Here is a 25,954-nt window from a genome sequence, read left to right as displayed (position 1 = left end):
AGGATGAGCCGATGGGCAATGGGCAGCTTTAGACCGGGGGGGGGGGGTGACTACCACTCTCCGGTGCCCATACTTACCAGGAAAGGCTGAACAGGCTGAGGCTTTTTAGCCAAGACAGAAGGCTGAGGGGGGGGACCTGATAAAGGTCTTTATGATAACGGAAGGGGTTTGATAGGCGTCAATGCAGGGTCAAGATTTACCCACTAGTGAGGGAATCCAAAACCAGAGATTGTAAATGTAAGATTCATTGACGTGTGCTAGGCCGAAGGCTGGTTCATTGCTGATGCTTTCTCATCAGCTGCTTCCTCGGCAGTGGTGGTTTGCCATTGTCTCCCACTCTCAGGGGGAGAGTGAGGATACAGGTCCCAAATCTACCTGGGCTGGAATCTGACTGGGCTAACCAGCCCCATGAATATACAATAGGCATTAAGGAACCCAATAAGGAATTCAGAGGAAATGATTTTTCCAGAGGGTGGTTGGAATGTGGAGCTTATTGCCCCAGGGAGAGGTTCAGGTGAATAGCAGAGCTGCACCCAGAGAAAATTAAATAAGCACATGAAGGGGAGAGGAGTGGAAGAATATATTGATAGGGTTGGATGTGGAGAATGGGAGGAAGCTCTTGTGGAACATAAATGCAGCATGGAACTGATGGGCCAAATGGTCTAATTCTGTGCTACAGACTCATAACCTGCTTGTACTCCAGAATCACTGTACCCCATCTATACTGCAGACCTACTGTAACCCACCTGTACTGTAGACTCGCTGTAACCCGCCTGTACTGTAGACTCGCTGTAACCCGCCTGTACTGTAGACTCGCTGTAACCCGCCTGTACTGTAGACTCGCTGTAACCCGCCTGTACTGTAGACTCGCTGTAACCCACCTGTATTCCAGAATCACTTTAACCCACCTGTACTGCAGAGTCACTTTCTGGTCGCCATATTATAAAAAGGACATAGAGACACTGGAGAGGCTGCAGAGAAGACTTGCAGGGATGATACCAGAAATGGTGGGTATACGTATCAGGAAAGGAATGAACAAAGAACAAAGAAAAGTACAGCACAGGAACAGGCCCTTCGGCCCTCCAAGCCTGCGCCGATCATATTGCCCGTAAACTAAAACATTTTGCACTTCCGGGGTCCGTATCCCTCTGTTCCCATCCTATTCATGTATTTGTCAAGCTGCCTCTTAAACACCACTATCATACCTGCTTCCACCACCTCCTCTGGCAGCGAATTCAAGACATTCACTACCCTCTGCGTAAAAAACTTGCCCCGCACATCTCCTCTATAGTTTTCTCCTCTCACCTTAAATCTGTGTCCCCTATTAATTGACTCTTCCACCCTGGGAAAAAGCTTCTGACTATCTACTCTGTCCATTCCACTCATAATTTTGTAAACTTCTATCAAGTCGCCCCTCAATCTCCGTCGCTCTAATGAGAACAATCCGAGTTTCTCCAACCTCTCCTCATAGCTAATAACCTCCAGAACAGGCAGCATCCTAGTAAACCTCCTCTGCACCCTCTCCAACACCTCCATATCCTTCTGGTAATGTGGTGACCAGAATTGCATGCAAAATTCCAAGTGTGGCCTAACTGGCTGCAGCATGACTGTGCAGACTTACTGTAACCCACCTGTATTGTACATAAGAACATAAGAACTAGGAGCAGGAATAGGCAATTCAGCCCCTTGAGCCTGCCCCGCCATTCATTACGATCATGGCTGATCTCATTTTGGCCTCAACTCCAATTTCCCGCCCTCTCCCCATAACCTTTCACCCCATTACTAATTAAAACTCTGTCTATCTCCTCCTTAAATTTATTCAGCGTCCCGGCATCCACTGCACTCTGAGGTAGTGAATTCCACAGATTCACGGCCCTTTGAGAAAAATAATTCCTCCTCATCTCTGATTTAAATCTACCACCCCTTAGCCAAAAACTATGGCCTCTCGTTCTAGAATGCCCCAGATGGTGAAACATCTGCTCCACGTCTACTTTGTCTATCCCCTTTAGCATCTTATATACCTCAATTAGATCTCCTCTCATCCTTCTAAACTCTAGCGAGTATAGGCCTAAACTGCTCAATCTCTCCTCATAAGACAAGCCCCACATCTCTGGAATCAATCTAGTGAACCTCCTCTGAACCGCCTCCAATGCAACTACATCCTTCCTCAAGTAAGGGGACCAAAACTGTGCACAGTACCCCAGGCGCGGTCTCACCAATGCCTTGTACAGTTGCAACAACACTTCCCTATTTTTATACTCTATTCCTTTAGCAATAAATGCAAAAATTCCATTTGCCTTCCTTATTACCTGCTGTACCTGCATACTAGCTTTCAGCGATTCATGCACGAGGACACCCAGATCCCTCTGCACTGAAGCATTCTGAAGTTTCTGTCCATTTAAATAATAAGTCACCTTTTTATTCTTCCGACCAAAATTGTAGGCTCACTGTAACCTGCCTGTACTGCAGACTCACTGTAACCCGCCTGTACTGCAGACTCACTGTAACCCGCCTGTACTGCAAATTCACTGTAACCTGCCTGTACTGCAGACTCACTGTAACCCGCCTGTACTGCAGACTCACTGTAACCTGCCTGTACTGCAGACTCACTGTAACCTGCCTGTACTGCAAATTCACTGTAACCTGCCTGTACTGCAGACTCACTGTAACCTGCCTGTACTGCAAATTCACTGTAACCTGCCTGTACTGCAGACTCACTGTAACCTGCCTGTACTGCAGACTCACTGTAACCTGCCTGTACTGCAAATTCACTGTAACCTGCCTGTACTGCAGACTCACTGTAACCCGCCTGTACTGCAGACTCACTGTAACCCGCCTGTACTGCAGACTCACTGTAACCTGCCTGTACTGCAGACTCACTGTAACCCGCCTGTACTGCAGTCTCACTGTAACCTGCCTGTACTGCAGACTCACTGTAACCCGCTTGTACTGCAGACTCACTGTAACCCGCCTGTACTGCAGACTCACTGTAACCCGCCTGTACTGCAGACTCACTGTAACCCGCCTGTACTGCAGACTCACTGTAACCCGCCTGTACTGCAGACTCACTGTAACCCGCCTGTACTGCAGACTCACTGTAACCCGCCTGTACTGCAGACTCACTGTAACCCGCCTGTGCTGCAGACTCACTGTAACCCACCTGTACTGCAGACTCACTGTAACCTGCCTGTACTGCAGACTCACTGTAACCTGCCTGTACTGCAGACTCACTGTAACCCACCTGTACTGCACTCACTGTAACCTGCCTGTACTGCAGACTCACTGTAACCCGCCTGTACTGCAGACTCACTGTAACCTGCCTGTACTGCAGACTCACTGTAACCCGCCTGTACTGCAGACTCACTGTAACCCGCCTGTACTGCAGACTCACTGTAACCCGCCTGTACTGCAGACTCACTGTAACCTGCCTGTATTCCAGACTTACTATAACCCACCTGTACTGTAGACTCATGGTAACCTGTCTGTACTGCAGACTCACTGCAACCGCCTGCCCTTGCAAACTTGACTATACTCACAGTGCAACATTGCCTGTGGACCATCTCACTGATACTTTGAATAGAGCACTGCCACTTTCTAATGAGATAAATGTCCATTCAAGTTACTGTGGCTTGGATGATCTCTTTACCAGCAGTCACGGGTCTGTAATGAAGATACAGGTGAGTCACACCTGAACACCTCCAGGCGTGCACAAATTAACTCAATCTGACATCTCATTGATTTGCTTTAATCACCTGGAGTGCGATCTGATCTCAGAAGTACCTGGCCTTCCGTGAGCCTAATTCATTACCCATCAAAACATTGACTTGTATTAAATTAGCGGCTTCACCTAAAGCCTTCCTTCAAGTTTTAATGCATTTTGTTTAACGAGTGCTTATGATGGATATATGAGTTTAATCAATCTTTCTTTGAAGACCCTAGTTTATAATCACAGATTCTTGTGTAATTGCACCACTCCTGAATAGATAATAAATGGCTTCGGTGTTGATCAGCAAGAAAGTGTTCCAACTAAACTGGCCCTCACACTGACCACTCTGAGCACACAGCCCACAGGATGCTGAAGATCACACACCGTGAAATACAACAGAAAAGAAAACATCTGCATTTTTATAGTGCCTTTCGCAATCCCTGAATGTCCCAAAGTGCTTTACAGCCAAGAAGTAGCAGTCACTGCTGTAATGTAGGGTAACATGGCAGCTGATGTGCGCACAGCAAGCTCCCACAAACAACAATGAGATTAACGACTAGATCACCTTTTTTTTTTAAAGTGATGTTGCTGAAAGGACAAATATTGGTCAGGACATCGCCCGGGGCAGATTGCCCTGCTGTCCTTCAACATAACCCCTCCTCCACCATGTGGATGGACTCTTTAAATGGACAGAACTAATTACCCAGGTCTTACTGAGCTGAAAGGTGCCTGCAGTTTATTATTAAAGGTGCATTTGATAGATGTCGCCTTGTGCTTAAGTCCATAAGCTCAACATGAAATCACCATAGCATCTGTCATTCAGTTAATAACTCTCACCTAGTCAGGGTGGTGGGGAGGTGGGGAGCGGTGTGAGGGGTGTCGTTAATGATACAGTAAAGGTAGACAGCATCACTGAATTCTTCAGACTCTACCTCTCTGCGCTCATTTACCGAAACTCGCTTGTTGGACCTGCTGCACAACTTCAACCTTCACCCTCCCCCAAGGTGTCCTGAAGGTCAGCACACAATTTGTTCCACCATTTGCCCTTCACCCACTGGTGTTGCTCTCACTGTAACAGTTTGAGATTTAACATTTGACATGCTACGGCCTGGAGTGCACAGCCTGACAGGGTGGTGGAAGCAGATTGAATAGTGGCATTCAAAAGGGAGTTGGACAAATGCTTGAAAGAAAAGGGGTTATGGTGAATGAGCTGGGGAGTTGGGGCTAATTGGATTGTTCTTTCAAAGAGTGGGCACAGACAGAAAGGGCCTCCTTCTGTGCCATTTGATTCTATGAAGCTGAGGGCATTAAGGGGTATGGAACAGAGGTGGGTAAATGGAAGGAAAATGCAGATCAGCCATGATCTAAGTAAATGGCAGAATAGGCTCAAGGGGCTGAATGGCCTCTTACAGTTCCTCACCCCTCAGGTGGGTTCAAGTCTTACTCCAGCGCATAAAACACAAAATGCGGGCCAACGCTCCCAGCGCCAGCACCGAGGGAGTGCCACACTGTCAGGGGTGCTGTTTTTCAGATGTGATGTTAAACCATAGGTCCTGCCTTGCTCTCTCAGGTTTGCGATGGTGCTACCTTGGAGAGGAGCTGGGGAGATTTGTCGTTTACTGGAAGGTAATAGGTGGGAGGCGGACATTGGAATAGTCAAGTCTAGAGAGAACGACACAGCTGGATTGAGGGGGTGACTTTCTTTGTGCCTGGGAGTGTTTGATGTTGATGTTAAGCACTCGAAGGTGAGCGAGCTTTCATTTCCTTGAGCTAGACAGGCCAAGGTTGGCAGGTGAATGGCCTTTGTATAGGAGCAAAGCCATTGGTACCATTCCAGATTAGCCCACCACCAAAATCTATTGTCAACCCACATCACCATCCAATTGGCTCTTAAAAGATTCTGGATTTCCTTTGTCTCCACTATCCCACCCCAAAGTCCCATGAAGCCCCTTCCTTCAATGGTCCAGTATTTGCCTTTTGCCAGTTCCGGAGGATCACCTCCCTGCTTCTCATCCCGCGGAGCTGGGCTGGGCTTTGTTATGTCCGTTGTTGTCCTCATCCATTTAATGGTCTAATGCTCGATTGGATCCATGTGCTCCAGCGATACTGGCTCTTTTTGCAGTTTAACTTCACATCGGCCTTGGAAAGCGTGGTAATTAGGTCACTATCCTGTGGAAAAGCTTCAGCCCAGACCTCAAGAAACAGGCTTTCTTTGGCGAAATTGATGAAGGGAAGAAATTGGCTGAATTCAGCCTCAGCTCAAAAAAAAATGGGCACGCTTATTGATTTATTGACTCGTTTTGTACAAAAATGGAACATATTTGACAGGGTTCTATAAATATGGTTCTGTTGAGCAGATGCAAATATTGAAATATTTACATTTTGAGGATTTAATTTCCTCGGATATTTTCAGCTGCCAACCTTGGCCTGTTTAGCTCAAGGAAATGAAAGCTCGCTAACCTCCAACTGCTCAACATCAACGTCCCAGGCACAAAGAAAATCATCCCTCAATCCAGCTGTGTCGTTCCCTCGGGACTTGACTATTCCAATGTCCGCCTCCCACCTATTACCCTCCAGTAAATGACAAATCTCCCCCTGCTCCTCTCCAAGATAGCATCATCGCAAACCTGAGAGAGCAAGGCAGGGCCTATGGTTTAACATCACATCTGAAAAACAGCACCCCTGACAGTGCGGCACTCCCTCGGCACTGGCGCTGGGAATGTCAGCCCGCATTTTGTGCTTTATGCGCTGGAGTAAGACTTGAACCCGCCACCTCCTGCCTCAGGGATGAGGAAGCTACCCACTTAAACCGGTTACTTCCTGGGCAGGGCTTATCAGCTCAGCATGCGAGCGCGCGCCCGACACACGCGAGCGTGAAATAGCGCGCGCTGACCCGATGTCATCGCGCACTCGCGAGGTATTTCAGTCGGCGGGCGCGCGTTCACCCGACGTCATCGCGCACTCGCGAGGTATTTCGGTCGGCGGGCGCGCGTTCACCCGACGTCATCGCGCACTCACGAGGTATTTCGGTCGGCAACAAGTAAGCAAGCCAGGCGGCCTCTGCATTTTTTTGTGAAACCTCATCCACGGGCTGGATGAGGACTCCAACAGAAAAAATCTATAAAAATGTTTAAAACTCATTTTCCACATGTTCGCTTGCTCATGTGACCGAGTCGCACGTTTTCCTTATTTTTAAAATCTTTATTTTTCGGGTTAAAACTCTTTGGCTCCCGGAGGCAGCTCCGTGCCCTCCAGGAAGCTTTCACTGACCGCCTTCCCCCCACCTCGCGCACACGCGCGCAGACTTCAGCGCTCGCGCTCCTCCCGCACACCCCCACCACCCAACCCGGCAGGCGCTGAGGCCGCTAATTGGCCAACCCCTGGCGTCGAATCACAGCCGGGGCCCGAACGTGGAAGGTGGACCATTGCGCAGTCGCTCCCAGGCTCGGCCACTGTACCCGCCCAACATGGGGAAAACCCTCCCTTCTGTGTTCAAATTTATAGCCAACAGGCTGCCAAACAAGCATGTGCTTATGTCAACACCCCTGTGCTCTGCTGGTTTTTAAATAAGAAATGCTTTTAAACATCTTCTAAATGCCAGCACTATGATACCAGTGACAGCACACGTCCTCAATCCTCGTGACCCAGGCGAGACACTCAGTCAAGACCAGGGAAGAAGGGCCTGAGTGCCGATTAATGACTGATTGTCAAATCACAAGGGGCTGGGAATCTGGCCTCGAGCTGCAGATTATGAGCAGAGATTGAAAGCAAGGACTCGCTGAGAAAATGAGCAGCTTTCATTTCCCCGTTTGAAATAATCTGGAGGGGGAATGAAAAAGAGACACTGTCGGATTGTGTCTCTAAGTCAGTGCTTGTTTGCAGAAACCGAGGAAATCACATCACATCTCTCGAGACTGAATTTTTCTTTTACAAAATGGAAGGACACGGCACGATCTGGACATACGGATGCTAACCTGGGATTTTATTGTTAAACAGAAGGTCATAAGTACATTTATTTAATATTTCTGCCATCCCCTCATCGTCCACAATTTTACTCCCTCCTTAATCCCTGAGAGTCCGATTCAATCTTAATTTACACAAAATTACACAGAACAGAAACAGGCCATTCAGCCCAACTGTTTCATGCTAGTGTTTATGATCCACACAAGCCTCCTGCCATTCTATGTCACCTCATCCAATCTGCACCTTCTACTACCTTTCTTCCTCGTGTGTTTATCCTGCTTCCCTTTAAACAAAGGAACATAGGAGCAGGAGTAGGCGATTTGGCCCCTCCAGCCTGTTCCACTATTTAACTCAATCATGGCTGATCTTCTACTTCAACCCCCATCATCCGGCGCTAGCCCCGTATCACTTGATGTCATCGGTTTCTAGAAATATATCAACCCCTGCTTTGAACATACTCAATGACTGAACCTCCATGGCCCACTGGGGCAGAGATTTCTAGGATTCACCACCCTCTGATTGAAGAAATTCCTTCTCTCCTCGGTCCTAATTGGCCTACCTCTTATTCTGAGACTGCGCCCCCTGGTTCTAGACCCCCCCCAGCCAGGGGAAACATCCTTCCTGCATCTGCCCTGTCCAGCCCTGTAATCGGAAATGTGTCTATTCTATAGGCCTCAATCACTTCCTGTGGTAGCAAGTTCCACATTCTAACCACTCTCTGGGTTAAGAGGTTTCTCCTGAAATCCTCATTGGATTTATTAGTGCCCATCTTATATTTACGGACCCTAGTTTTGTACTTTAATATAACTATTTTAGTTAGTTATCGTTTAATGTGTTCAGAAATGAACATACTGTTTCCTTTTATATCTTCTGCTAACAGTTATTTCATATTCCATTTTAACCCTGTTAACCTTCCTCTAAATGTTATACTTTATGATTGTCCCCAGCATTGTTAACCCTAACATGTTCCCTTTCAGTTTAATATCAATCTCTCTGTTTATCCATTAAACTATTCTGTGTGGTGCCCAAACAAAAGTTTTTGTTTTCTCTCCAGTTCATATATAAAGATTCCCCAGTGCTGATCAATGGGTCTGTTTGATTAATTTTCTTGTATTACAGCACAAGACATATTTCCAGTAAAGCATACTTGGCTTTAACTCTTCTGACTAATCCTTTTTTAAATTGAACCTATGTTGTGATCGCTACTTTCTAATTGTTCCCCTACTCTCACATCAGCCATTTGCCCCACTTCATTTCCCAGTAGGAAATCAAGCAATGTTTTTTTCCTCATTGAACTAGGACCACGCTGATGTACAAAGCAGTCCTGGATGCATCCTAAAAACCATTCCCCCTTTTTGACCACAAGCATTACGCTTAAGGTCTTAGCTGTGGCTTGGTTGTTGGCCCTCTTGCCTCTGAGTCAAAATGTCATGGGTCCATACTCCCACTCCAGAGACTCAAATAAGAAAGCTAAGCTGAGATTGCAGTGCAGTGCTGAGGGGGTGCTGCAATGTCGGAGGTGCTATCTTTTTGATGAGTCATTAAACTGAGGCCCTGTTGGCCCCCTCAGGTGGATGTAAAAGATCCCATGGCACTATATCAAAGAGGAGTAGGGGAGATCTCCTCAGTGACCTGTCCTCCATCAATATCACAAAAACTGATTATCTGGACATTGACCACTTTGTGGTTTGTGGGAGCTTGCTGTGCACCAATTGGCTGCTGTGTTTCCTACAGTGACTACACTTCAGAAAGTATTTAATTGGCTGTAGAGCGCTTTGGGATGCCGTGAGGTTGTGAAAGGTGCTATATAAATGCAAGTCTTTTCTTCTTTATCCCAGTCTGCCTCGGATAGTTCAAACCACCCGATATTACTGTCTTGTGTTCTCTCTCTTGTCCGTCTACAGATCTCTCCCTGTATGTGGCCTGTGATGCACACTGAGAAATTAATCGTTTTCTTCCTCACTCTGCAATCCCATCCAGATGGGTTCTGTATTAACAGGCAGCTCACTTGTCTGTCTGGATGACCAGGCGAAAACTTAAACCCCCAAATTCCACAGCGCTCAGCAAAACAAACGCAGGGGATTTTAAGAACCTGTTCCCCCTAAAGCGCGGAAAGCAGTGAGACAATTCAGGGAAATGCTCATTCCCTTTAAGTTGAACGTTTTAAAAATGCTATTGCTATGTGGCTGAGTGGAACTCTCACTGTGACAACTCTGTTCACTCTCACTCAGCATCAAGTAAACTGAGCTCGGATGCCACCTACTGGGCACAGGTATTTGCTTTGACTTGATGCAGATTGGGCGATCGTTCTGTGGGACACTTCGCTTCAGGGACCCAGAGCCTCCGATCGCTTGCTATTTAAATTCTCCCCAGCCCCTCACTCCCACTCTGACCTCTGTCCTCCAATGTTCTGATGAAGCTCAATGCGACTACGAGGAATAGCACCTCACCTTTCGATTGGACACGTTACCTAATTCTCCACACTCAACACCAGACAATTTCAGAATCTGACCACGTCTCCCGCTATTTTAGACTGCAGCTCCTAGTAATGATTCTGTTTTTTTCCCATTTTCACCTCCTCTAGGCCCATCCTTAGTTTCTTTACTTGTCCCATTATCCTCTCCTTTTGCCTTGTGCCATCACCCCTTTTACCGTAGAGTCATTTGCGACACAGAAGGAGGCCATTTGGCCCATCGAGTCCCTGCCAGCTCCCCACACAGCAATCCAGTCTATCCCACTCCCCACTTGACACCCCCCCAACCCCCAGTAGCCCCTGCAAGTTTATTTCCTTCAAGTGCCCATCAAATTTCCTTTAGAAATCGTTCATCGTCCCCACTTCCACCCCCCCTGCCCCCGGCCGCCATAGGCAGCAAGTTCCAGGACATCACCACTCGCTGCATAAAAAACTTCTTCCTCACACTCCCCCTGCATCTCTTGCTGAAAATCTTAAATCTGTGTCACCTAGTCCTTATACAATCTTGTACTAATGGGAAGAGATTTCCCTTATCTACCTTATCCAAACCTGTCATAATGTTGTCCACCTCTATCAAACCTCTCCTCAGCCTCCATTGCTCCAAGGAGAACAACCCCAGCCTTTCCAACCTAACATTGGAACTAAACCCCCACACGCCCTGCAACCATTCTGGTAAATCTCCTCTGCGTCGTCTCAAGGACCTTCACATCTTTCCTAAAGTGCGGTGACTCTAGCTGGGCCCTAACCAGGGCTTTGTGAAGAATCAGCATAACTTCCCTGCATTTGTACTCCAGTTATTTACTCAATGAAGCCCCCTTCACCCTTCATAAACCTCCCCTTTCCCTGCCTCTGTACATGCTTAAATCTTGTCACATTTCTAACTATTTTTCAGCTCTGGCGAAAGGTCATAGAGTCACAGGGTCGTGGAGTTAAACAGCACAGAAACAGGCCCTTCGGTCCATCGTGTCTGTGCTGGCTATCAAGGTGCTTGATAACACCTATCTATTCTAATCCCAATTTCCAGCTCTTGGCCCATAACCCTGTATGCTCTGGCGTTTCAATACTTCTTCGGCTACCAATCTGAAACATTAACTCAGTTTCTCTCTCCAGCCCGACCCACTGTGTGTTTCTAACATTTTCTGTTTTTATTCTATATGTGATTGCTGCGGCCTTTCAGCCCCAAAGCCAGAGTTTCAGAACAATCATTTTTTTTTAAAAAAAAACAGAGGCAGTTTATTTTCTGGAGAATTTCGCTGAAGCAAAAGTCTCAGTGGATCCTTGGGGAGCCGTCGCTATGGCCTCGCGTGCTGTGTACTCATCGCAGCGATAGGATGAACTAAATGTAAAAATAAAGAAAGGACTTGCTTTAATCTCGCGCCTTTTCTGCCTTTGGGATATCCAAAAATGATCCTTGGTCACTGCTGTTCTGTAGGCAAACTGAACGGTTAATTTACGGGGGACTGGAACAGACGTTCCAGTGAGAAACAGGCTTTTCGGCCTAGGCAGTCTGCCTTGACGTTTGTCCTGTACAAAACACAGCAGACTTAACCCCACGTGCTCACACTGTTCTATGTCTCTTTGTTTCCTATCCTTCAGCTGTCTATCTAACCTGTTCTTAAATGTAGACATGGGATGGGATTTCTTGTAAGGCAGCAACCTGCCACTGGGGCTGAAAGCGGAGGGCGATCCTGCTTCAGCGGACAGTGAGAGCCAAGGCCGCATTTTGCCGGCGACCGCCAATTTACCACCGGGGCTGCCGTCCTGTTGAGATAGCGGCCCGGCCCCCCCGAGACCTGTTGGCACCATCAGACGGCCGGCAGCCCAGCAGCCTCAGCATCGCCACCGATAGCGGCGGCCTTGGTGTGCCTGGAGGATGAGGGCGGGCACCTCAAAGTGGGCCAAGTGGGGTCTGGGGTTGCTGAAGCCAGTCAGGCAGGCACCAGTGACTGGGGGCGGGGGGTGGGGAGTGGAGTGTTGCTGAGGGCAGGAAGCACCATTCCTACGGGAGGCTCTACCCAAGAGCTCACTGGGTGGCTGCCAAGGTTTGCCTGGCAGGCTCCCCACGAGGCAGCAGGCACTCCTAACATGGCAACTTGCAGCCGCTTCAGTGGTCAATTGGGCTTCCAGCAGGCAGCATATCTGCCACCTCTGACACAGTTGGCAAGGTGACAAGAGGGCTGAGAGACGATGGGCATTCCCCCACACCTTCCCATGCCATCTCACTGGTCCTCCTGCCTCGCAGCCTATCACCAATGGGTCCAGAAAATGTCAACCCTGGTCTTTGCTCCAATTGCAAACTCTGGTGGTGCATTCCCCAGCCTCACAAGTGCCTGTGTGAACAAATTCAACCACTCTCTGCCTTAAACCTTTCACAATTAATCTGACATCTATGTCCCTTTATTCCAGATCCCTTCATCACTGGAAACAATCTGTTTAATTCTCTGCAGTGTGTACCATCTACACGATGCACTGCAGCAACTCACCGAGGCTCCATCGACAGCACCTTCCAAACCCGGGACCTCTACCGTCTAGAAGGACAAGGGCAGCTGACACATGGGAGCACCACCACTTGCAAGTTCCCCTCCAAGTCACTTACCATCCTGACTTGGAAATATATTGGCCGTTCCTTCACTGTCACTGGGTCAAAATCCTGGAACTCCCTCCCTAACAGCACTGTGGGTGTACCTACACCATATGGATTGGAGTGGTTCAAGAAGGCGGCTCACCACCACCTTCTCAAGGGCAATTAGGGATGGGCAATAAAAGCTACAACCCAACAATGAAAAAAAAAACCGGCCCATTCCTTTAGAATTTGAAATGCCTCCATCAAGTCACCTCATAAGTTATGCCTGTTTAACAAAAAAGGCTCTTTTACTGATCCATTTTCTCAGTTTGTGAACAGGGAGTCAGCCTCAATCCTCCCTGCCCAATGTGCTACATCACTTCACGTAAATGAAAACTCATTAGCAGCCTCAGTGATGGCAAGGAATAGCTAAGGTGTGTCTGATCGACACACTGCGTTCCAATCAATCTAGTCTGAACTAGTCCTCAGGTTAGCCCTGTAATGTGTCACGGTCTTGGAACATCCAGTCCTGAAGCTCAGGAAAGGTAAGAATAGCAGCTACATTAGCCGAATAAAACCAATCAGGCTTAAACACCGAATGGATTTGAAACACCTCATTAATAAACCTATTACAGGGGGCCATTTGCTAACATTCTCCATCAAGATAGACCCTGAGGCAAAACAGAATGTTTTATATCTCTGAAAGGCTGACTCGCTGGTGTGTGGATGATGTACTAGATTGTAAAGGGCAATTGTGGCACTTGTAGGCAATGTCAGCAAGACATTGATGGGGAAGATATAGCGGATACTGGGCCGGTACCTACTGGCTGAAGGACCCTTCTTAAGCTTCACTGCCGCCCCTCCTGCAATCACTCCACCTTGGACAGTTCCAGGATTGTCTGCACTCTCATGGCCAATTCCTGCTCACGTTGTCAGTTCTCTGCCGGAGTTGCTGTTATTGGTCGTTACGGACACACGGTCGGAGTTAGTAAAACAAACGCCCTCTTAAGTTGTCGATGTGACTGGCAGCAACATCTCCTCTCATCGGTCGTAGCCTCATCAACCGATTAAGAAATTTGTATAGTGCCTTTATGGAAATGCACAAAGTGTGGACACAGACGCAGATAGTCACAGGGGAATATGATGTCGTGGTGATTATGGATTCCTGGCTCCAAGAAGGTCAGGACTTGGTACAAAACATTCCTACATACAGGGCGTTCAGGGAAGATAGTGAAAGAAAGAAGGGAGAAGGTGTGGCAGTATTCATTCAGTGCTGGAGAGGAAGGATGCCTTAGAGAGGTCAAGAACAATATTTGGCTGGGGCTAAGAAAGAATAGAAGTGCCATTACACCACTGGGGTCTATTCTTTAGGCCACCAACTAGTGGGAAAGGGAGTTTACAGAGGGGTACAAAAACTATAGAATGATTTTAATGGCGGAACGCAATTATTCTAATATAAACCAGGACTATACTAGTGTAAAGGCAAGAGAGAGCACTGAGTTTCTAAAGTGTGTTCAGGTGAAGTATGCGTCCAGCCCAGTGAAGAATTGCTGGATCCTGGGGAAGGAGTTGTGGGGGGGGGGAACCAATTGCAGTTGGGTAAGAGCTGATCTGGCCCAGGTAAACCGGAATCAAAGATTGGAAGGCAAAACTGTAACTGAACAATGGGCTGCCTTAAAACGGGAGATAGTTTGGGTACAGTTGAGGTAGATTCCCATAAGGGGGTAAGGTAAGGCAAGAAAACCCAGAGCTCCCTGGATGGCAAAAGACAGAGTATGAAGCAGAAAAAGTGTGAATACATCAGATCTCGGGTTGATGATACATTGAGCACCAGGCTGAATATAGAAAGTTCAATGGGGAAGCGAAAAAGGAAATAAGAGAGGCAAAGAGAGTGTATGAGAAAAGACTGGCAGTTAACATGAAAAAAGAATCCAAAAATCCTCCATAGATATAAAAGTAGTAAAAGGGCAGAAAGAGGAGCAGTAGGACTGAGTAAGGACCAAAAAGGTGATCTACATATGGAGGCAGAGGACATGGCTGAGGTACTAAATGAATACTTTCCATCTGTCTTTACCAATGGAGAAGCTGTTACCAAAGTCATAGTGAATGAGAAAGTAGCTGAGATACTGGATGAGATAAAAATGATAAAGGTGAGTTATTAGATAGGCTGCCTGTACTCAAAAATTGAGATGTTACCAGGATACCCTCTCATTCTTCTAAACTCTAGTGAATACAGGCCCAGGCGAACCAATACCTCCTCATACGACAGTCCTGCCATCACTGGTATCAGCCTAGTGAAACTTCGCAGCACTCCCTCTAAGGCAAGTATATACTTTCTTAGGTAGGGAGACCAAAACTGCTCGCAATACTCCAATTGTGGTCTCACCAAGGCCCTGTATAACTGCAGTAAGACATCCCTACTTCTGAACTCAAAACCTCTTGCAATGAAGGGCAGCATACCATTTGCCTTCCTGACTGCTTGCTGCACCTGCCTGTGTACTTTCACTGACTGGTCTACAAGGACACCCAGATCCCTTTGTACATCCACATTTCCCAATCTGTCAGATGCAATTTAATGAGATGTGTGAAGCGATTCAATTTTGGTATGAAGAATGAGGAGAGGCAATATAAATTAAAGGTTACAATTCTAAAGGGAGTGTAGGAGCAGAGGGACCTGGGGGTTTTTGTGCACAAATCATTGAATCAGGGCAGGTGGGGAAAGCGGTTAAAAAGGCAAATGAGGTCCTGGGTTTTATAAATAGAGATATAGAACACAAAAACAAAATTGAACCATTATAAAACATTGTCTTTACCTCAACTGTGCCCAATTCTGGGCACCACACTTTCGAAAGGATGTTGTCAGGAAACAATAATGAGCCTGCTGGGCTGAAAAATCACTCGAGCTTGCTCTTGGGTTTCCCACACACAATCGAGCCCCCCTAGCAGTTGAACAGGTAAATGTCCCCTCTGGGGAGGCAGTGGTGCATTGAACTGGTGGTCATCCGGGCCTTCTGCAGGGATCGGGCAGAGTGTCTGCAGGGCTGTGTGGTGCCAAACAACGACCATGGGACCGGGGGTGGGGGGGTGGCCGGGGCGGGGGGGGTGCGGGGGCTGCGTGAAAGTGAGCCCTTGCCCACGTGACAGGGAGTCAGGAGCAGACGGAGAAGACGGTCGGCTCCATGCAGCTGAAGTGTTGTAGCTCAGTGCAGCTGGGAGCTGGGGGAAAGGAGAAGGTTGGCAGCAGTCATTGGCGACTGTGCAGCTGTGGAGCTGGAACTGTGCCTGAGTATGAGTATGAACCTGAGTATGGCTCAGAGTGCAGCCTGGCCAAATATCATGGAATGCAGTCTCAGGCTAAATGATTGAGTGGCTGGGAGGCGAGCAGTCATTGGGATAGCCTGAGCTGGAGCCTGGTTGCCTGACAACTCACTTCAGGCAGAAGAAGCAAGAATACTTCCAGGCTATGTTGGAGATTGTGCTGAGAGAAATCAGAAGCTATTTCCTCAAAAGAGGGGAGTTGCAATCCCTCATGAGGAAGACAGAATTCAAAGGGTTTTTGTGATTCACAGTGACCACTGATGTCTGGGTGAATTGCTGAGAAAATTTGTGGGATCTGTCTTGGTTGTGTCTACCATTTAATATGCAGTTTGTGGTGTGTTCAACCACAGTTTTCCTGTTAATTCAACCGTGACTTTCAAAAGGGAATTGGATACTTATGTGAAGAGAAGAGATTTGCAAGGCTACACGGAAAGAGCTAGAGAGTGGCACTAGTGGAGTTACTCTTGCAGAGAGCCAGCACGGAACCAACAGGCTGAATGGCCTCCTTCTGAACTGTAACTACTCTACGAATAACTGATTCTTTCATGTCCTCAGGACTTCTCAAAGCGTTTGACAATCAACAAAGCATTTTTGAAGTATAGTCGCTGTTACTCTGATGTTACTTGAATTATTGGGTTGGACTTTACAAACCCTGAGGGGACGGCTGGGAACCGGGGGGGTGGGTGGGGGGGGTATGTGGGCATAAAATATGAGAGAAGGCAGGGGCTGATGTGCCTGTTGTCTTCCCATTGCCAAGCCATCTTGACAGTGGCAGGGAAAATAGCTGCGACCCTCCTGCCCAGAGCCCCAACTGAACCACTTAAGTGGCCAAATAAGGCCCTCTTTGCGCCCCCACTGATGATTTACCTATGGACAGTGGGCCCTCCGCCATATGGGGAAACTGCCCAGTGAACCATGGTGACCTCCAAGTATTCTTGGAGGTTGTGGGGGTGTGGGTGCAATGTTCCTATTCGGGCACTCTTTGACCCACAGAGCAATGGTCATCCATTTGGCAACAGCGCCGTCTGCCCTTACCAAACCCTTCCTCCCCCTCCCACGTCCTGCCTGAGAGGCCTGGTGCCTCCAGGCCCACCTTATCTGGCTGGGAGGCCACTGTCCATCCTTTGTGTCCTCTTCTCCCAGGCGCAGTCCCGTTAATGGCCACCACTCTCGGTGGCACTGCTGAGGCCACTGAGCCCTCCAATTGGCTGGCATCTCCTGGGAGTTGGCGGCCGTCCTTCATAGGGACGGCCACCCCTGCGACAACTAGTTGACTGGCTACCGCAGGCGAGGTAGACCAGCAAGGTAACCCTCTCCCACTAGGGGGGGGTGAAGACGAAAGAAATGTCGGTGGGTAACGCAGCATGCTCACTGGGCCCTTTGCTAAACCCAGCTAGGTCAGGTATAAGAGCAACGTTCATCTTATCATATTCTCAGACCAGTTCAATAACAAGAGATTGCCCTGGTATAGCTCCTTTAACGTCCCGAGTCACTTCACAGTAAAAGCTAACTCCAACTCCATTAAAAGACAAAATCTCCTTGAGAGCTGGCGTTGCTAGATACTGGAATGAAATAGCTGCCTCAACAAGACCTCACCCTAGTACGGGCAATCTGCCAAGGCTGCAGATACTTGAAGCTTTTACCAGAAATCAAAGCCACTCTGCCAAATCTCTGTTGGAGCACTAATGGTGCCCTTTAAGAAATCTCAATCGAACTAAAATTGGCACTAAATTAGCAGATTCAATTAAAGAGGTCAACTGGGAATGCAAATAACTGAGTAGGACAGAAAGAAGATTGCAGCTTAATAACAACTGGGCTTATAAAAGAGAGAAAAGCTTGTATTTCTACAGCACCTTCCACAGCCGCAGGACACCTCAAAGTGTTTTACAGCCAATAAAGTACTTCTGAAACTCTTTCGAGTTACCAACAGTCACAGATTGCAACTCTTTTCGAGTACAATCACAGTTCTTGGTTTCCGGGAGTGGGACATGAACCCACAACCCTCTGATTCAAAGGTGAGGGTGCTATGAACTGAGCCACAGCTGACACCTCAAAGTACTTCTGAAGTGTGGCATAGGAGATGCGGAAGCTAATTTGTGCACAGAACACTCCCGCAAGCAGCAAGGCACTAATGACCAGATCATCTTGTTTTGTGATGTTAATTGAGGGATAAATAATTAGCCAGGTCACTGGCAGGGAATCCCCTTCTCTTCCCCAAACAGTGCAGTGGGATTTTTACATCAATCTGAGATGGCGGGCAGGGCCATAACTCAACATCTCCTCCGAAAGATGGCGCCTCCAAAGGTGACACTCACACAGAGAACCCTTAAAACAGCAAGTGTCCCAAAAGCACTTCATAGATGGAATGCAGGCTGGATAAAGCAGGGGAAGATTTGGGGGTGGAAAGGGGAGAGGGGGAGGAGGAGGAGGGCGAGGATACTGAGGACAGGGTTGAGGAGGTTAGCTTTTGAGGAGGTTCTCGCGGTCACATGACGAAAGTGTCCAGGGAGAGAGAGTGCAAGATTTTAGAGGCCAAACAGCTGAAGGCAGACAGAGGGAGGGAGTGATGCAGAAAAGGCCAGAGCAGGCAATTGGAGGAGATGGTCAAAGTAGGGTGGGCAGGAGGCAGCAGAGGGATTTGTGAATGAAGGGAAGGGTGCATTATGGATCTGGGAACAGGATTCAGTGCAGGATAGGAGGCTGGTAGTGGAGCTTTGGATCGGGTTGGGGATCAGAGACGTCCTCTTTAGTACAGGCCTGGGACATCAGTCTAGATTTTTGTGCTGAAGTTTCTGGAGGGGGGGATTTGAACCCACAAGCTTCTGATCTACAGGCCAGTGTGTCCTGGCAGACACTTGATATTGGGCAATTAGTTAGTGGGGTCAAGAATGGTAACAGAAAGACAGATTTGTCACCAGCCTACACATGGAAGCTGGTCCTCTGCCTGGTGCCTACAGATGATGGTGCCAAGGTGCCAAGGGGACAACCTGCGTTGCCAAGGAAAAGGGACAAGTTGGTGTCATGGAGAAAGACTTCTCCTCCTTCAGGTACCATGTACTAAGGCGGCATTTGCGGTCATGGACTTCCATTGGATTGGTCCTTCATTATGCTTGGCAAAGCAGTTCAGTGGTTTGCCATTGCCTTCTGCAGTATGGCTGACCAGGAAACTCTCCCGCTCGCCACCAGGTGATTTGGAGGGATTTGGAGGCTGGTAATCGACCTGCTTGGTCACGTTATGAACACACTTTCTGCGGCCCCTGAAGTGGGACTTGAACCTGCTTCTGGCTCAGAGGTAGGGACACTACCACTGCGACACAAGACCTCCCAGAGAAAGACTAGAGCAGAATATCAACAGGCGGGAACATGGTAGCAACAATAGTGAAAGGAGCCAAATCAGGTATTGCATTGATAATCCACCAATTCCAGTATTCGGAGAATACAATAATTGTTATCGCTTTCCTGAAATCAGAGCTGGGTTGTAGAGTTGATTGCAGGTGAATGATGGAGAAAGGGCCTTAGCTCACCATTGAGCTTAGAGTTCATAAGCAGTGAGAATATGGTCTTCGATCACAAAATCTGACCCAGAGCAAGGAGGTGAAAAGTAAAACTTAGCTGCACAGACACCAGGGGTCATCACATAATATTTACTTAGGATGAGCCGGAGTGACAAGCAATTCAGCGAGAGACCAGGCTGCGTTCTCATGTCTGCAGTTACCCGATTGAAGATGTTGAAGAAATCTCAGCCCATTCAGAATGCCAGATCCCCCGTCTCCTGAGAAACGAGACACCAGAAACCAGCAGGAAGACCTAACTAGGCAAATTAAGCAGAAGACAATCTGGTATCATCACCAGTGACATAGAAAGTTCTGTCCCATCATTGGAGGGTAGTCATTGGGCTAGCCCAGAACTGGGTACTGGTTATGGTGGAGTTGTTCCCATTAGTCATACTTTGATAAAGCACCAGCTTGGGCCTCAGCTGAAGGATTGTGTCCAATTCTGGGGACCAGATTTTCGATAGGATGTCAGGAGGCCTTAGAGAGGATGCAGAAGAGATTTACTCGAATAGTGCCAGAATGAGGAAGTTGAGTTATGTGGAGACAATGGTGTTGTTTTCCCTAGAACAAAGAAGGTTAAGAGGAGATTTGACAGAGGCATTCAAAATCATGCATGGTTTTGATAGGAGCAAATGAAGAGAAACTGTTTCCAATGGTAGGAAGGTTGGTAACCAAAGGATATAGGATTAAGGTGTTTGGGCAAAGAACCTGAGGTGGCATGAGGAAACAATTTTTCACATATTGAGTTGTTGTGATCTGGAATGCGCAGCCTGAGAGGGCAATGGGAACAGGTTCAATAGTCAGTTTCAAAAGGGAATTGTTTAAATATCTGAAATGGAAAAAAAAGTGCAGGAATATAGGGAAAGATCAGGAGACAGGGATTAAGTGAACAGCCTTACCAAAAATTCAGTATAGGCATGATGGGCCAAATGGCCTCATTCTGTGCTCCATCAGTCAATGATTCGATGCTTCTTGTTTGGGGCAATTGTAGAAGTGGGCTCTTCATGTAAATGGGGTTTGTGCAGCTCCTACTCTTCCAAACTTGTGTTTCCTGAAGTCCGAAATAATCGCACTAATTTACACAGAAACAGGAGCTGACATCCAATGTATTCCTCACCATGTGCTGCGGAACATTGTTGCTTTCGGTAAACTGACTGTCGTGCAGTGATGAGTGATGTGGTATCCTGGGTATACATGTATAAATGCGCATAACAATATAGTTCCTAACTCTTTTCGAGCAATATAACATTATAACACCTACTTCTAACAAGAGGTTGAAATGTAATTACTCTGGACTGGGACTGAAGTCAGGGGCTGCAATCTTTGATGTTACAGAGCCAACAGCTTTCATTCCCTTGTGATAATAACAACAACATGGGAGTGAAGACAATTATCTTGCAAGCAGGAAATTCTGATGTGCCAGAACATATCAGGTTTTCCTAATTAATGAAATCTACTACACAAACAACTTGTTTGTGATCAAGAATCTTCAAACAAAAGAATTTGGGGTACTTTTTACAATGTTTCTATTATGGGGAGCTCTCATTTTCCAAGAGAACTCACTAGCCTCCAGTTGCTCTCTCTCCCTATTGAAAACTCTGTTAGTTTTCCCTACTTTATCAATCCCACTATAATTGTTTATTCTCTGAATTTTCCCTGTTTGTTTCTCCTGCTCATTCTGCTTTCTCCCTCCCTGTCCCTAAGTCAAGGGTCATCATCATCTACTCCAGCTCACTATGCTAGATTTCCAACTTGTCACCCTGATGTAAGACTGGCTTGGCAGATTGCTGGATTATTCTAGAAATTGCCTGATTTTCATTGTTGTTGAAGTGCAGTCACAGTTGTAATGTAGAAACCAATTTGCACACAGCAAGCTCTTGCAAGCAACACAGAAATAAATGACCAGATAATCTGGTTCAGGTGTCAGTTGGAAGATGAACCATGAGGCATTGGCGAGGACATTGAGCCTAATTCCCCTGCTCCTCTTCAAATAAGTACCTTTTATGTCCACCTGAGCGAGCAGATGGTGCCTACATAATGTCACAACTGAAAAACGGCACCTCTGACAGTACAGCTTTCCCTCAGTACTCCCTCGGCTATGTGCTAGCCTCTGAAGTTAGACTTGAACCTACAACCTACTGACTTAGAGGTGAAAGTGTTAACAACTGAGGCTTGGCTGATGCCCTAACATCAACACAGGGGGAAAGGGAAACAACATTGCTTCGAAGGTAATCACCGCAATTATAAACTTATACAGCCCTTTGGTTAATCGAGTACCCAGGATTTGTTAAGTAGGAAAGTGCTTTGCATCTGGATGAGACATTTACTTTTCAGTTTTATTGATCTTGGCAGCAGGAATGTAAATGTTTTTAGGACTCTTCATATTAATCACGATATTATTATAAATGATAATGTTTTCAGTCTTTTTCTGATTCATGTTTGAAGTGACACTGTGATAAACCTTTCACCAATGTGAATGCTCCATTAAAAGTTTAAGAGCAATTTAATAAAATACCAGAAAATGAAAACTCACTGAGTCAATCGGCTGGGCTTTCTAACTTTACAAGAAAAGGTGAACGTTTGAAAATATTCAGGTCTTTTGGTTGATGTAAAGGGACAATGTCCTCAAAGGGAAATGTTTAACAAACTATTTCACTATTTGTTGGTGAACAAATGATGACATCAATCAAGTCGAAAGGCATCATCATACCATGTCAGGTGACCTCTTCACACCATGTCAGGTGACACCATGACATCATCGCACCATGTTGTGTGACATCATCACATCATGTTATGTGACATCATCATGACATGTCATGTGACTTCATCACACCATGTCATTTGGCATCATCACACCATTTCGTGTGACACTATCACACCATGTTGTGTGACATCATCATGCCGTGTCATTACCCATCTTACACGGTGTCATTGTGAGGATGTAAGACTCTTTTCCCTTCGCTAAAACAAACTCTATTTCATAATGTCAGCCCTCTCATTTGGAAATCAATGAAGTAAATTGTCAGATATTACACATGAAGTCTCAGAGTCACAGACCGAGATTTCCCGGCCCCACTGTGATGGGATCGCCGCCAGGAATGCAACGGACCAGCCAAAAGTCCATTGGTTTTTGGTGGGACCAGATGATTCCGGCAGTGGGTGGGGCCAGAACATCCTGCCTGTAGAGTCATTTATGGCACAGAAGGAGTACATTCAGCCCATCAAGTCCATGATGGCTCCCTGGGGATTAATCCAGTCAGTCCCACTCTCTCACTCCGTCCCCATAATCCCCGCGAGTTTGTTTCCTTCAAGTGCCCGTTGTGCTTTTATACAGTTTTCACTCTGCATCTAACTGTGATGTGTGTGACCTGAGAATGTTTCAGGGGACGGTAAAGAGTGAGCTTTACTCTGCCTTTAACCCATGCTGTACCGACCTTAGCAGCACTTGATGGGACAGTGTTGAGTGAGCCCTGGGACTGTTTGATGGGACAATGTAAAAGAGATTTACTCCATATAGAACATTGCTTTGGGAATGTTTGTTGGCACAGTATGGAGGAAGCTTTACTCAATATTTAACCCACCCAATTCCTGACTTGGGAGAGCTTGATGGAGCACAAGACCAAAAAGTGAAGCATTATACCATTTGAGCTGACATCCCACAACCCATAAGGTATTACATGTTGGTAGGCTTGCCTCACTTTATTCTTGTGACTAGATCCTCCCTGAAACATCGGTGGTCTTGATGTTCTTAGAGACTCTAACATTGCACTGAGGCCACACTCAGCATGTCCATGGTTATGAGTTTCTATGATTGGCCACCAATCAGCCAGACTGTACTTCACTGGGATCATTGCCTACTCTGTTCATCACACTCGCTGCACTGGATCTCATTGTGTTAGCCTGGCAAGGGTGTTAGCATCTTGCAATGTAGCGTATGAACTGTCCAGAGCCCAAGGGATCGAACCTCAACAAGTATCATTGTCCTTAGGAGAGGTGGAAGGAGAAAAAAGAAATTAGACAATGGAACATCATTGCTGTCTGGGACCCCCCTGATCAATAAACACCTTGCTCTGGGAAGGTCATCTTTAGGACAGGAACTGACCACAACATGGTTTGAGGATTCAGATCGAACACTCTTGATCTGCACTCTCATGGTCCTTGCTGTCATGCAAGCCCTGCTTTAGTCTAACACATGATGCCACCCGCTATGAGGAACTATAAGGGCACAGAAACACAGGAAGTGAATTGTTGGGGGCACAGACACAGTTCGTGTCAGTTTGTAAGCTTATTTGCTGTCAATTTTTTTAAAAGGGAAGTGAAAGTCAAGAAGAGCAACAAGTTGAATTTTTTATGTTCCTTGACTTCCTTGGAAAAGAAATCAAATTCTTCAACAGATATCTTCAATATTGGGTCTCATTACCCCCAGGTGCGTGTGTGTATACACACGCTCACACACACACGCCTCACACACACGCTCTCACACACACGCTCTCACATACACACTCTCACACACACACGCTCACACACACATGCTCTCACACACACGCTCTCACACACACGCTCTCACACACACGCTCTCACACACACACTCTCACACACACGCTCTCACATACGCTCACACACACACGCTCACACACACACGCTCTCACACACACACTCTCACACACACGCTCTCACACACTCTCTCACACACACGCTCTCACACATGCTCTCACACACACGCTCTCACACACACGCTCTCACACACACACTCTCACACACACGCTCTCACACACTCTCTCACACACACGCTCTCACACACACGCTCTCACACACACACTCTCACACACACGCTCTCACATACGCTCACACACACACGCTCACACACACACGCTCTCACACACACACTCTCACACACACGCTCTCACACACTCTCTCACACACACGCTCTCACACATGCTCTCACACACACGCTCTCACACACGCTCACACACACATGCTCACACACACATACCTCACACACACGCTCACACACACATGCCTCACACACACGCTCTCACACACACGCTCTCACACACACACTCTCACACACACACGCTCACACACACACGCTCTCACACACACGCTCTCACATACGCTCACACACACGCTCACACACACACGCTCTCACGCACACGCTCTCACACACATGCTCTCACACACTCTCTCACACACACGCTCTCACACACGCTCACACACACGCTCACACACACATGCTCTCACACACACGCTCTCACACACACGCTCTCACACATGCTCACACACACGCTCACACACACACGCTCACACACACACGCCTCACACACACGCTCTCACACACGCTCTCACACACACACGCTCACACACACGCTCTCACACACACACGCTCACACACACGCTCACACACACACGCTCACACACACACGCTCTCACATACACGCTCTCACACACACACGCTCACACACACGCTCTCACACACACTCTCTCACATACATGCTCACACACACACGCTCTCACACACACGCTCTCACACACACGCTCTCACACACACGCTCTCACACACACACTCTCACACACACGCTCTCACATACACTCACACACACACGCTCACACACACACGCTCTCACACACACACTCTCACACACACGCTCTCACACACGCTCTCACACACACGATCTCACACACGCTCTCACACACACGCTCTCACACACGCTCACACACACGCTCACACACACACGCTCTCACACACACGCTCTCACACACACGCTCTCACACACGCTCACACACACGCTCACACACACATGCTCTCACACACACGCTCTCACACGCGCTCTCACACACGCTCACACACACACGCTCTCACACACACACGCTTACACACACACACACACACACACACGCTCACACACACACGCTCACAGACACACGCTCTCACACACACACACACACACACACGCTCACACACACACGCTCACACACACACGCTCTCACACACACGCTCTCACACACACGCTCTCACACACACACGCTCACACACACGCTCACACACACACACTCACACACACACGCACTCACACACACGCTCTCACACACACACACACACACGCACTCACACACACGCTCACACACATGCTCTCACACACACGCTCTCACACACACGCTCTCACACACACACACGCAAATGCACACACACACACACGCTCTCACACACACGCTCACACACACACGCACTCACACACACGCTCTCACACGCACACACACACACGCACTCACACACACGCTCTCACACACACACACACACACACACACACACGCACTCACACACACGCTCACACACATGCTCTCACACACACGCTCTCACACACACATGCAAACGCACA

At 47.5% G+C, this 25,954-nt stretch overlaps 1 long non-coding RNA gene across 1 annotated transcript in view; it reads left to right on the top strand.

Moving 5' to 3' along the window:
* LOC144667582 (uncharacterized) overlaps positions 1–14,612 on the top strand; it is a 113,340-nt gene extending 98,728 nt beyond the window's left edge. The window contains exon 3 of the long non-coding RNA XR_013573329.1: positions 12,549–14,612. This is a non-coding gene — a long non-coding RNA (uncharacterized LOC144667582). The remainder of the gene's footprint in view (positions 1–12,548) is intronic.
* Positions 14,613–25,954: the final 11,342 nt, after the last annotated feature.

The sequence above is a fragment of the Cetorhinus maximus genome, chromosome 24 (assembly GCF_964194155.1).
Source record: "Cetorhinus maximus chromosome 24, sCetMax3.hap1.1, whole genome shotgun sequence".
In the NCBI taxonomy this organism is placed as follows: domain Eukaryota; kingdom Metazoa; phylum Chordata; class Chondrichthyes; order Lamniformes; family Cetorhinidae; genus Cetorhinus; species Cetorhinus maximus.
This window is presented reverse-complemented; position numbering and strand designations above follow the sequence as displayed.